Consider the following 13640-nt stretch of genomic DNA (forward strand, 5'->3'; position numbering starts at 1 on the left):
GCATTTCTTGCTTCTTCATTTCTTATCCTACTTTTTCTACAGCAAGTTACAGTGGATCAGTATATTTGATTTGGGAGAAATGAAGTAACAGCTGCCCAAACTGGGCTTGAGCACTCCTGAATTTTGAGGGTGTTCAAATTTGGAAGGCAGGTGCTAGATTCCCTTTCTGAATATTAGCTAAATCTGGAAAGGAAAAGTCAATTTCTGCTTCCATTGCTCAGAAGTGGAAATCCTCCTACATGCCTGGTATTGTATCTAAAGCTGCCGAAGTCCCCTAGCAGAGCCTCCCCTCCCTTACTTTTCATTTTAAATTCTAGTGGGATCCATGTACCTCCCTTGCTAGGCTTCAGCTAGAGAGGTGCACTGTCCATTCAGTCCAGCCAATTCCTTCTTTGTGGGCTGCAAGGTGAGGTCACACCAGTATCCCTAATGCAGTCTGGGGAAGTCTTCTGAAGGGAAAATCTGGGGCAAAGCCTTCTACTCCTTGGGCACACTTGCTCCCCAGTCAAAATGCCACCCCTTTCAACTTGCACCATGACTCAGCTACCTCACTCCCTACCCCTCTCTTTCCTGTTGATGGCTGTCAAGGGATTTCTGGGAAATGTAGTTCTTTCCCTGCTCCAGGGCTGGATCTATAGGCAGGGAGCTAGGCAAGGAACTACAACTCCCAGGGTCCTGTGGGTTCTCAGCTCCCATGCTGGATCCCCAGCTGCTCCGTGGCTCCAGTTCTGCAGAGTTGTGAGAGGGGAGGAAGTGAGTTTAAAAAAAAAAGGATGGCCAAAATGATGCCCTTGGAAATGTGCCTTCCCAAGCACCTGCTTGTTTTGCTGATGTTTAGAGCTGGCCCTGGGTCTCATCATTATCTCCTACCCTCTCTACTTCATTATGCCAGCTTTGGGGTCCAATATATCTGCTCCTCCTACGATCTTGATGGTTTCTTCCACAGGACACCAGAGCTGGTCTTCAGGCTCTCATTTATATCTTCACTCTTTCCTTATTCAAATCCCTCTCAGAACCTTCTATTGCCACAATGCCCACAAGAAATCAGCTGGCTAATAATGCCTAGGTGGAAGACAGATTCAGTTATATAGACAGATCAAAATAATAAACTGTTGTGTCTTATTATATACATTATATCACGTTCACCTCCCCCACATACGTAGGTCTGTTCATCTATTTGTCTCTTTAAATTGTAAGCTCTTTGGAGCAGGAGCTGTTCCTTCCTGTACCTCTGTAGAGCATCTAGCACAATCTGGGCATTATAGCAAAGTAGATAAGACTCTTGATTTATAGTGATGAGTTCACGTCAAAATGCAACCTCAAGCATGAAGCCACTAATGTCTCTCCATAATACCTGATGTATGGGACAAACCCTACAGCGGCTGACACAGGTGGTGTCACTTGTATCAGTGGAGGGAAAAAGAAAAAACAGAGCTAGGCGCCCCAGAGGAGAAAGACCAAGAGGGCAGAAGGAGTTAACACCTGGACAATGTTACGATGCATCCAAACTGGAACAAGCCATGCTGCTATCACCAAATGTCTGCAGGGTATGCTGGACAGACAGTGTATAGCACACCTGATACAAGGTAACAAATCACCAAGCTGTTTTCAACAACAGTTGTCACTCGGCAGGGGTGAAGGAGAAGGGAAAGGCTGTGCTCCGTATGGAGAAAAGACAAAGAGGGCAAGAGCAATTAACCTCTGACAGACAATATAATTTATTATAGTCATCATCTGATTCATTAACTACAGTGCCTGGAGCAGGAATGCGCTCGTACTTGTATGCAATTCTTGCAGGCTTCATTTACAAAATACCACGTGCTCTGCATTCTCTGCTAGCAATCTGCATTTCAGCTCTTGTGTAGTTCTTGGACACGGTAACTGTAACTTAAAGTTCCCAGTGTAACAAACATGACAAACAAAATGCTAAACATGTTTAAATTAAAAAATGAAACCAGAGCCATACAAAAGTATGGAAGAACTAATAAGTTAAAGGAATGCATATAATGGTTTGAATACTCTAACTGCTTATCCATTTGCTAGCTTAAATCTGCTCACTTGCAAAAAGTGACTATAGCTGTTCCCATAACTAGTGGGATTCAGGGACTGGGGCATTGCATCAGGACTCGGGAAACCTGAGTTCTATTTTTGGCTCTGCCACTGGCCTGTGGGATGACCTTGGGCAAATCTCTATGCCTCAGCTTCCCCATCTATAAAATGGGGTTAATGCTACTTGCCTTATAGAGCACTTTGAGCATTAGGGATGAAAAACGCTCTGTAAAATGAAGGTATTTTTATTCCCCATATTAATAACATGATCTGCCTTCAGCTGCTGCACCCAAATGTTTGTGTGATGTGGCTTATGTGATACTCCCTGAATGCATAAGGAGGAGGCTTTTGCTGCCATCAGTGCTCCAATATATGTGCCTTAGTTTACTGGGATGCTTCCTGGGGGTCCTCAGTGTTGTTAGGCACCTGGTGACCACTCGCTTTAAGGTGAGTAAATTTGGTCTGTGCCTGCCAGGGTCAGCTCCCCTCCCAACTTCAATGGCCACAAGCAACACAAACACTCTCCTCTAGGCCTATGTAGGCCCTACTCTCTTTCTGTGCAGGTTAGTATTGGCAAATTCCAACCCCAGAGATCTCCGAGCATCACCTTGGAACATGCAGCCCTGTATGCACTGGGCACTCACAGCATTCACAGATTTGCTGCTTCCAAAGAAGCAGCACTTCCCAGCTTACCACTTTCACCTCAGATTGCCTCATCACTGGACACACAACACTCAGATTTGTTTATAGTGAAAACAAGTAAAAGTTTGTTAAAGTATAGAGATCCAAGTGATAGCAAGTAGATATATTGGAAAGTAAAGGTTATATATAAAATAAAGTTATTACATGCATTCTAGAACCTAAACCTAATTGGATACTTTCATGTCTTGCAAAGCAATGCTCACCCAACATCCTTCCAGCATTTTACAGCCAGGCTTGTCTGTGACCCTCCGTCCATAAGACAAATATGCTGTTAGCTTGCCTCCTCAGTGAAGGATCCAGGCTGTACCTGTGCACTCTCAGACATACCTTATAAATAGGATCCCCTCCTGCTGTTTATTTCTATCTGTCAATTTCTTCTCTTGAAGATTTTGCAATCTTTTGATTAGCATTTTGCTCAGTATGCAGACAGGCATCCATTGTGAGACATACAATGCCCACTACCCGTGATTAGCCACAGAGATAAGCATCGTTTACCTCTTGTTTGAAAGGAACCTCTCTCAGATCCGTCACCTCCTGATTACTTGCCTTAAGACCATCATTCTCAGTACAGATACTTAACTCCTTAAATGTTATCTGTACATACATTTCGAAGTGATTGTGATGACCAGTAGGCTACTGGCTCTCAGAGACTTCACCCTTTGCCACCATTGGTGAATTATTGTGCATATATCTGACCCAGAGGATCCCTGTAAAACTCTCTGTGCCCTCTGCCAGTTGCCACCCGGGGGCCTTGGGTCACAATTACACATTTTACAATTTTTAAAGGCATTTTTGAATCAATCCTCCAAATGATATGCTCAATCAGCTTGTTTTCTGCTTGAAAAATTCTCCTGTCTAATAAGACTTTATTTGCACATTTTCCAAATACGAGCATTTAGATATTTGCAGTGAGTACACGGATGAAAATCAGATGGGTAGCAGAACGCAGCTGGAACCTGAACTCTGGAGAGATTAACATCACTCTACATTGATCCCGGTAGAACTTACCCTTCCTAACTATTTACTGTGTGTTGACTCATTTATTTAGCCTGCTGAAGATTCTAGATGTGGGTGTCTTTTTAAGAAAATGGCTGTTTCAGTGAAACACCCTGACAGCAGCCTATTAATTTCTTGCAGGAGAATGTGTCAGGGCTTGTCTACATCAGAAAGTTGCAGCGCTGGTGAGGGAGTTACAGCGCTGCAACTTTGAAGGTGTACACATCTGCAGGGCATCACCAGCGCTGCAACTCCCTGTTTGCAGCGCTGGCCGTACTCCCGTTTTGTCTCGGGTGTAGAGGATCCAGCGTTGGTGATCCAGCGCTGGTAATCCAATGTAAACACTTACCAGCGCTTTTCTTGACCTCCGTGGAAGGAGGAAGCCTCTGGTAATCAAGCTGATCTCCTTTCCCGGTTTGCTCTCTCGTTCCCGGAACCCCGAACAAGCAGGTCTCCTTCTCTGCGGTTTGCTGGGTGGCTCCGGGAACGCGAGAGCAAACCGCGGCGAAGCTGGTCTCCTTCCCCGGTTTGCTCTCTCGTTCCCGGAACCCCGAGCAAGCAGGTCTCCTTCCCTGCGGTTTGCTGGGTGGCTCCGGGAACGCGAGAGCAAACCGCGGCGAAGCTGGTCTCCTTCCCCGGTTTGCTCTCTGGTTCCCGGAACCCCGAGCAAGCAGGTCTCCTTCCCTGCGGTTTGCTGGGTGGCTCCGGGAACGCGAGAGCAAACCGCGGCGAAGCTGGTCTCCTTCTCCGGTTTGCTCTCTGGTTCCCGGAACCCCGAGCAAGCAGGTCTCCTTCCCTGCGGTTTGCTGGGTGGCTCCGGGAACGCAAGAGCAAACCGCGGCGAAGCTGGTCTCCTTCCCCGGTTTGCTCTCTGGTTCCCGGAACCCCGAGCAAGCAGGTCTCCTTCCCTGCGGTTTGCTGGGTGGCTCCGGGAACGCGAGAGCAAACCGCGGCGAAGCTGGTCTCCTTCCCCGGTTTGCTCTCTGGTTCCCGGAACCCCGAGCAAGCAGGTCTCCTTCCCTGCGGTTTGCTGGGTGGCTCCGGGAACGCGAGAGCAAACCGCGGCGAAGCTGGTCTCCTTTCCCGGTTTGCTCTCTCGTTCCCGGAACCCCGAGCAAGCAGGTCTCCTTCCCTGCGGTTTGCTGGGTGGCTCCGGGAACGCGAGAGCAAACCGCGGCGAAGCTGGTCTCCTTTCCCGGTTTGCTCTCTCGTTCCCGGAACCCCGAGCAAGCAGGTCTCCTTCTCTGCGGTTTGCTGGGTGGCTCCGGGAACGCGAGAGCAAACCGCGGCGAAGCTGGTCTCCTTCCCCGGTTTGCTCTCTGGTTCCCGGAACCCCGAGCAAGCAGGTCTCCTTCCCTGCGGTTTGCTGGGTGGCTCCGGGAACGCGAGAGCAAACCGCGGCGAAGCTGGTCGCCTTTCCCGGTTTGCTCTCGCGTTCCCGGAACCCCCCTTGAAGCCGCCCAACAGCGCTGCAGTGTGGCCACATCTAACACCACTTGCAGCGCTGGTTGCTGTAAGTATGGCCACTCTGCAGCGCTGGCCCTATACAGCTGTACTAATACAGCTGTAACAACCAGCGCTGCAAAATTTTAGATGTAGACATGGCCTCAGACTGAGTGAAATGCAGCCTTATGATAAAGGTAACATCTTTCTAGTCAGCAGAAGGAGTGAGTTTCCAGCTGGTGCTCAATTCTTCCTGAGTATCTCAGCCAATCCTTGTTGTATCATATTATATATTTGTTATTGTTGCTGGTTGGCGACTGGATTATTGGATATTTATTTTCCCAATCAAGCAACGTGGCTTTTTTTCCTTTTCTTTCCTTCAGAGGGTAATTGTGGATATTTTTATTCATATAAAGCCATCAACGCTGGAATTAGGGGTGCTGCCGTACCCCCTGGTTTAAAGTGGTTTCCATCGTATACGGGGTTTACAGTTTGGGTCAATGACTCACAGTACCCCCATTATACAAATTGTTCCAGCACCTCTGTATAAGGTTCAATAATGCAAATTGCTGAGCACTTTGGCCCTGATCCAGCAAAGCACTTAAGCAGGTGCTTAACTTTAGGCATATGATTTATATAGTCTTTATCAATGGGATGATTCACACACTCAAAGTTAGGAATATGCCTAAAAGTTTTGCTGGATCAAGGCCAGGGTGCTCGGCACCTTGCAGAATTGTGACCTGCTGGCCGATCAGCTGATGGCCCTTGCAAGGGAGGGGGTCAGGGAGGAGTGGAGTCAGTGTGCTTGCTGCTTCTGGTGGAGGCAGAGAAGCAGCGGGGACAGGGCCTTGGGGAAGAGGGGTGGTGGAATAGGGGCATATCCCCTTCAGCCTCCTGCTGTGAGCACCCCATGACCCCAGCCCTCTGCCCTGACCCCCCGTCACACACACCCAGCCCTCTGCCCTCATCCCTACAGCCCCCCACACACCCCAGACCCTTGCCTTGAGCCCTGCACCCCCCACACACCCCAGGCCCCTGCCCTGAGCCCTGTACACTGCTCACACACACCCAGCCCTCTGCTTGACTCCTCACCCCCCCCCATGACCCCAGCCCTGACTCTGGCACCCCCACACCTACCCAGGCCCCTCACACCCCAAGCACTGACACCTGCACCTCCTCACATGCCCCCAGCCCTCTGCCCTGACTCTTGCATCCCTCCACTTCCTTCCCCCTCACATCTTGACTCTTGCATCCCCACATCTCCATCCCCTCCTGCACCCTCCCCACATTGCCACCTGCCTCCCTTGCACCAAATGGGATGTCTAAACTAAGCAATTTTATATCATCCACATATTTTGTCATCTTATTCCTCACCTCCTCTTCCAAGTCTTTAAATATATTGAATAATGCCAATCCATGGATTCTTGGGACACCAGCTATTCAACCTATTTCCATGCTAAAAACTGACCATGCATTGCCACCATTTATTTTCCATCTCTTAGGCAGCATCTAATATATGACACAGCCATTCCTCTCACCCCATGACTGCTTCATTTTTTTAGACGTCTCTCAGGAGGGACTGTCCCGAAATGTGCAGCAGGTGGTACAGTTAGAGTGTTGTCTCATACAAAAATGAAGCTGAGTTGTCCTTTCCCCGAGCATTTCAGGTTCAGACGCACAGTGGGTTCCCTAAACTAGGATGGCACTTGGCAGTAGCAGCTGCATGTACCACAGCATAGCAGTTCAGACAGTGGCACAATAGAAGAACAGGTGCCACAGAAAACAACTTCCGCCTGGAACAACTGGTTGTGTTTTGTTCTGAGTAAAGGCATCTGCCCTCTCTCACCTCCTTGCAGAACCTTCCCTACCTCTAATAAAGGAGTTTCCCCTTGTTGCCTCTCTCTCTTCCATATATGCAGTTTGTGCAGTTTTTTCCATTCATATCCAAAGGTTTCTGCTGCCTTCTTCTATTTCTGGCCTTCTTTTCTGAAATCACTCCCACCCACACAGGAGCTAGCTCATACAGGCTAGAAATATGAGAGAGCTGCTCCCACAGGCTTCTCTGGGGGGAGGCAGTAGTGTGTATTAGAATTCACCCGCAACCCCCCTTTGAGATAAACCATTTTTTCAGGGACCCATTTTAAACTCTTACACTAAAGTGTGTGCTCAGATGTTTGAACCTGCATTGCATATTTTGTGTTTTCAGAATTGGAAATACCAAAAAAAAAAAAAAGTGTAAATTGTATTTGTTTATGAATAATCCAGAAGCAAGGAAACCAGCAATTTAATGAGAGATTGTTCTGGCCAAATTTCCAGTTTTGTTTTGTTTTGTTTTTTCCCCAAACTCAAGGGGTTGAGATAATTTTACTAAAAATTGGAATTTCTGGGGCTTTATCTAAGCAAAAACATGGCACTATTGACATTTTCCCAAAACTAATCCCATAGCTCTCACAGGCAGAATCTCAAATGACACTGAAATGCAGCCACATCTGTAACAGAACCATAGCCGAATTCTGCACCAACTACATTGCACATTAGATTTTAGGGAGGAAAGTAGGAAAGAGTAACTTCTCTAATTAAAACCACAGGGGAAACTTTAAGGAGACAGGATCTGACTCTATCTCTGTATCCTGGCTGCATTCCAGTTTATCTCTTGAGAGAAATGCCTTGGGATCTTTAATTACAAAAAATGATCAGGGCCTTAGCTTTATATCCAGCAGCCTTAATACCAGTTTACTAATATTAGGCTAATAGCTGTGTTAATTGGTTCTGTACTGATTGTCCACACATTTAGGCCATCATCATCTCTCTTCTTGATTACTGCAGGATCTCCCTCACTGGCCTCTTTGACACTCACATTGCCCCCACTGGTACATTCAAATAAATCTTCTATGATCATCTTCCTTCACAACTCCACCACTCAGCTAAGTCTCCTCCAGCCTCCCTCTCTGCTCCGCCAACCATGCAAATCTCTGCTGCCCTACTGGGCACTCCTCCCACCAATGCCTCTGCTCCTTTCATACCAGCTTTTACAGAGGGAATGCCCTCTCTAAACTAATCTGTTAAGATACTACCCTCTTCTCTTTCAACTCACATATCAAGATCCACTTCTACCGTAATGCCTTCAGTCTTAACTGTAAGAACAGTAGGACAATGGAACAGACTGCCTAGGGAGGTTGTGGAAACTCCTTCACTGGAGGTTTTCAAAAAGAGGCTAGATAGCCATCAGTCTTGGATTCTGTAGGCACAACAAATCCTGCATTTTGGCAGAGGATTAAACTAGATTATCCTTGTGGTCCCTTCTAACCCTATGGTTCTATAATTCTCTGATTCTAAGGCACAGGTACATGAAAGCACATGTGTGCGCATGGCAGGGAATGGATTCTGACCTGGCATGCCCTGTCGGTCTCTAACTCTTATGATGCTAAAATGGCAATTGATAAAAACACTATGCACTTGTAAACTAGATGGCAAATTGAGTAGTAGCTGGGATGAAATCCCCAAAGCACACATCCACCTGTAGAAGATTTTGATGATCTTCACTCTGAAAAGACACTGAATGGCCAGGGCAAACAGTGGTTGCTGATCTGTGATTGTTTTGGAGATAGTGAACTGTAGTCCCATTACTCCAATCACATCTTCTCAATCACTGAAAAATTTGGAACTCCACAAGTGGCTTAGAATGCCCCAGTTTGATAACAGCTCTAACTTATCTCACATCTAAGAGGAATAATTTAACTCCAATCATTAGACTGTTTTGAAATCTTCATTTATGCTTCCGGAAATCCTTTTCTTGTTAATTAAATCTGGACGTGGAAATCTCACATCACATGCCAGACTATTCAACATGCAGATGTCACAAATGAGAGCAGTACATAATGCAGCCTGGAGATTATTGGCTGCCACTGTGAGACATTCCTTTCATGCTAAAACCAAACTACTCTCGCTAAGTTTTTGGGCACCTATTTTGAAATGTTTCTTTTATTTCATTTCTTTTTTTAAAAACTAATACTTTTGGTTGCCGATTCTCAGGAAGCTGTAGTAGAGATGACACCATTAGTTAATGTTTCAGAGCACAGAAAGCAAAAAGTTACTTCTTTCCCAACTTCTGCGAGAGTGCATTAACAAACAGAGTTGATAAACCCAGACATAACTACAGGACCCAGTTATGCACATATAAATGCTTCCCACTCCTTGGGAGGAAAACATTGGTGCAGTCATGGGGTGTGGAGACCACCAGTTCTTCTGAAGCTAACAGGAAACTTGCTTTGACTATAAAATGTTGTTGTTCATTTTGTCCAGTTAAACTTTATTTTTCTTTCAGTGGCACTTTGACACCTGCAACTGGTGTTTGTGAATATACAGTAGATCTCTGAAGTATTTGTCAGGTTGCAAGCTGGTTTTGGAAGATGAGAAATACAAACTATGGAACAGCACACCTGTACAGAGGCATGGTTGACTGAGGATCTCGGGACTGAAAAGCCACATATGGGATTGACTTATTTGGATATGTCTATACTGCTGCTAGGAGTGTGCCTCCCAGTCTGGGTAGACAGACACATGCTATCTTGAACCAATGTGGTGAAAAGAGCAGCATGGAAACTGCAGCACAGGTGGTGGCACAAGCTAGCCACCTGAGTACGGACCCAAGGGTCAGAGGACTTGTACTCGGGTAGCTAGCCTGTGCTGCAATGTCCAGGCTGCTATTTTTAGCACTCTAACTGAGAAGAGCTAGTGCATATCCTGTCTACCTGGCCTGGGAGGCAAGTTCCCAGCTGCAGTGTAGACATACCCTTGAGAACACTAAACAAGGCTGTTCGACATCTCTGCAATGGCTGTGCAGATACTGAAAGGATGTGGCTGAATTCCAAAGACACGTTAGTAATTGAGATGGGTGAAACTACAGTGTTTTTTCACTGCATGATTAAAAAAATGTTACCAGTTCTTTCTTTTTCTCTCTTTTCATGAGAAAGAAGGTTAAAGATTAATACTGGGCAATCCTTTCCTGTGAATATTCTTTTGAATTCAAAAGTGAAATTGCTCTGGCCATGTGCCAACTCCTTTTGTGTTAGCTTTCCACATGCTTTTAAGCAAGCAAGTTTTGTCACACAGGTGCTCAAGGAAAGTAAAGAACTATTCAAGTATTCACACCAGAAGTATAACATTTTATGATATGGGATTTTGCTGACATAGCAAGGAACTCATCTCTCAAAAACCCTTAGCAGATCCCTAGCACAGAGGCAATGATATAATTTAGAAAAGGCCCCAGCCACATCTTTTTTAAAATTAGATCTGCAGATGCAGTTGCATTTTGTGAGGTTACATCTTCACTGTAGAGTTAACTCTGGTGATTGGCACCTGGGGCTGAGCACCTGGGTTAACCTACCTCAGGTCTGAGTGGCCATACTGCAAAGTTACTGTACACCTGAATGACTGTGTCCTCTCTGGTGCTGCACTCACCTGTGTGTGTTGCTAAGACTTCTGGGGGCATCTCTCATGGTTCTTAGCACTGCAGCAAACTGAGCCACTCTATGATCCTTTCCCAGTGAATTGCGGGAGAATTTGTCTGTCCTTCTGGGCACACAGAGAGAATTGTGGGAAGGCACTGAAGGACTATCATCATTCAAGTGGGTTAGCCTAAGTCTTCATTGTAAAGTATCATGCTACAACCCCTTCTGAAAGCTTCGCTCAGCTTATCGTACAGGATGGGCCAGCTAGCTTAGGTGGAACACACCATTAAACTTGAGTCAGAGGGCTTGTGCATGAACAGGAGCCAGATTAGGGACAACATCCGAGTAAGAGTCTCAGTTAACTCAGCCATGAAGACATAGCTTAAGTTATTGTGGTAGCGATGACGGAAAGTTAAAGAATAAGTACACTACACTTGGCTATACTTTATGTGGGCTGAGACAGTGCTTGACACAATAGGTGGACAAGTTTCCCTAAACCCTTCACTGCAGCCTTGGTACAGAGGCAAACAGATGGACTAGACGAGGACTTTACAGCACTTCACAACCAGAACTGGCCATGCACATACAATTGCTTTGCATGACTATGGTGAGGGAAATTTGAGTTTAAACTCTGTTCTCCAAGCAGCAGAGATGAGAAGAGGGATTTGGAGACAGTCCAGGGTCTTGGGCACAGGAAAGACACTGCTAAATTCTTTTCCTTTGGAATCTCTGAGGATTGTTAAAATTCAGGCTAGAGTACTGGAACTAGACCCAGCCTTTGGGGTTTTTCTAGTCAAGTCTTCCACTGCAGATCTTGAAGATCCTGTCTCTCCAAATTGAAGGAAGGGGATTGAGCTCCCTGTTTAGCTGGAGAGATTGGAGGAGACTGCTGTACTGAGTGATACAGCTTCAGGCATATAGAAGTAGATTCATCCCTGCACTGGTGCAGGTACTGTCATGGCATGGGGACAGAGGAGATGTAGCATGTGCCTTCCCTATTCAGGTTCTGTGGGGGCCAGTGAAAACCCTGGCACAATCTAGAGCCACTGTAGGGGCTCCAATTCAATGTGGCCCTCCAAAATTGACCCCAAAGGGAAGGGGCGGCTCTAGGAATTTTGCCACCCCAAGCACTGCAGGCAGGCTGCCTTCTGCGGCACGCCTGCGGGAGGTCCGCCGAAGCCGTAGGACCAGCGGACCCTCTGCAGGCATGCTCCCGAAGGCAACCTGCCTGCCATCCTCTCGGTGACCAGCAGAGCGCCCCCCACGGCTTGCCGCCCCAAGCACATGCTTGGCGTGCTGGTGCCTGGAGCTGCCCCTGCAAAGGGGTACACTGACAGCACACATTATCATCTCACACTGACTTCAAAAGAGAAAGTGACAGTTAGGAAAGTTGAAGGAATACAGCAGATACAAGACAGTCAACTAAGGATATTAGTGGATGGATGAAATTCAGCCTCCCAAGCAGCTAAGATTTGAAGGTCTGAAAATGCTGCAGAAGCCGGATAAAATATTTCAGTATGTATCAGCACAGCAGAAAAAAAGACTCCAGCTGAGAAAAGCTGCAAAGCCGCACACACGCTGTGCAGGAGAACAGGATTAACATAATTTATTCACTTTTGAAGTTTGGGGAATGATCACCATGAATGTGCTAATCAAAATATTAGAAAATTTTTGCACCCTTAAGATAAATATCCATTTCAGCACCATGTGTTCAACACTTGCAAACAAAGAGCACACGAGACATCTGATCATTTTGCCACAGACTTTCAAATAGCCTTCATACCTATGTGGGGACATTTTATAGAGAACTAATGTGTAATAGCATTAAAGATGGGTTTAAAAGTGATGAGGCAAGGCAGTGATAAGGTGGACAAGAGCAACTTTAATCTACAAGAGTGCACAGATGCATGCAGGGCAAGAGACAGTACGGGTACTGTACAACAACAAATGCCAACTCTGACATAAGATTGTGCAGTAAGCTCTGTTCAAAAGAAAATTGTATGGTACTACATCAAGAAAACAAATGCACACTTGTATACAAGACAGAAAATGAGCTTAGGGGGCCAAAGTCCCAAACAGAGTTAGGGATTATGAGTTGCCAGGAAACCACATAAGTGAAAATATTGACCTGGCCTGGCTTTGCATTTAAGGCAGTGGAGTGCGACTCAGGAGATCAGTATTCAATTCCTGCTTTGGTCTCTGACTCTCTCTGAGACCTATGGCAAAATCAATCAGTTCTTATCTGCAAAATGGAGACAATTGTTCCTTTCTTCCACCCTTTGCCTGTCTTGTTTATTTAGACTGTAAACTCTTTAGGCAGTGACAGTGTCAGTTTACATTTGATTGGGGCCTCTAGGTGCTATGACAATACGAATTATAAGGAGGGTTCTGGAAACATGATAAAAGAGCAAAAAGTGATACAAGGTAGCCATTTTGAAAAATATATATATTCAAAGTAGAGTATGAGACTATCAGTGACCATGAAATAGAGTCTCTCTTTTTGTGTAATGACAGTGAGAATGAATTCACAATTCCTTGTATGCAAATCTGGATATCGTTATGCTGACAGATGCTAATAGCTGCCAACAGGTGAACCTTAGATCCAAAGACAATCACAGACATCATTAAAACCAGTGGATGTTCCAAGAAGTCTTTTAGGTTCAACAAGAGTGGTAGTCAAGCCTGTTTACGTATTAAAGACAGCTACAGAAAATGGTTGGATTACCCTTACCATGGCAGGTCAAAACTAAGCTGTGGGTACTGAGGGGTTTGCCTGATGGCAAATGCAGGGTTAGAATACTGGTTTCAAGGACGTGTGTGCCAGAGACAGGAAAACCAAGAGAAGGAGTTGTGAGCATGACCCAGAAGGAAGCAGAGAGACTGAACTACTTGGGCATAGAGTTTGTTGGACTGGCAGACTTGGGCATTTCTAAACCAGGAATCTGCCTACAGTTTGTTTCTATTGTGTTCAGGGAAACAGGACTTTGTGAATATTTTGTA

The sequence above is a fragment of the Gopherus evgoodei genome, chromosome 2 (genome assembly GCF_007399415.2).
Source record: "Gopherus evgoodei ecotype Sinaloan lineage chromosome 2, rGopEvg1_v1.p, whole genome shotgun sequence".
In the NCBI taxonomy this organism is placed as follows: Eukaryota; Metazoa; Chordata; order Testudines; family Testudinidae; genus Gopherus; species Gopherus evgoodei.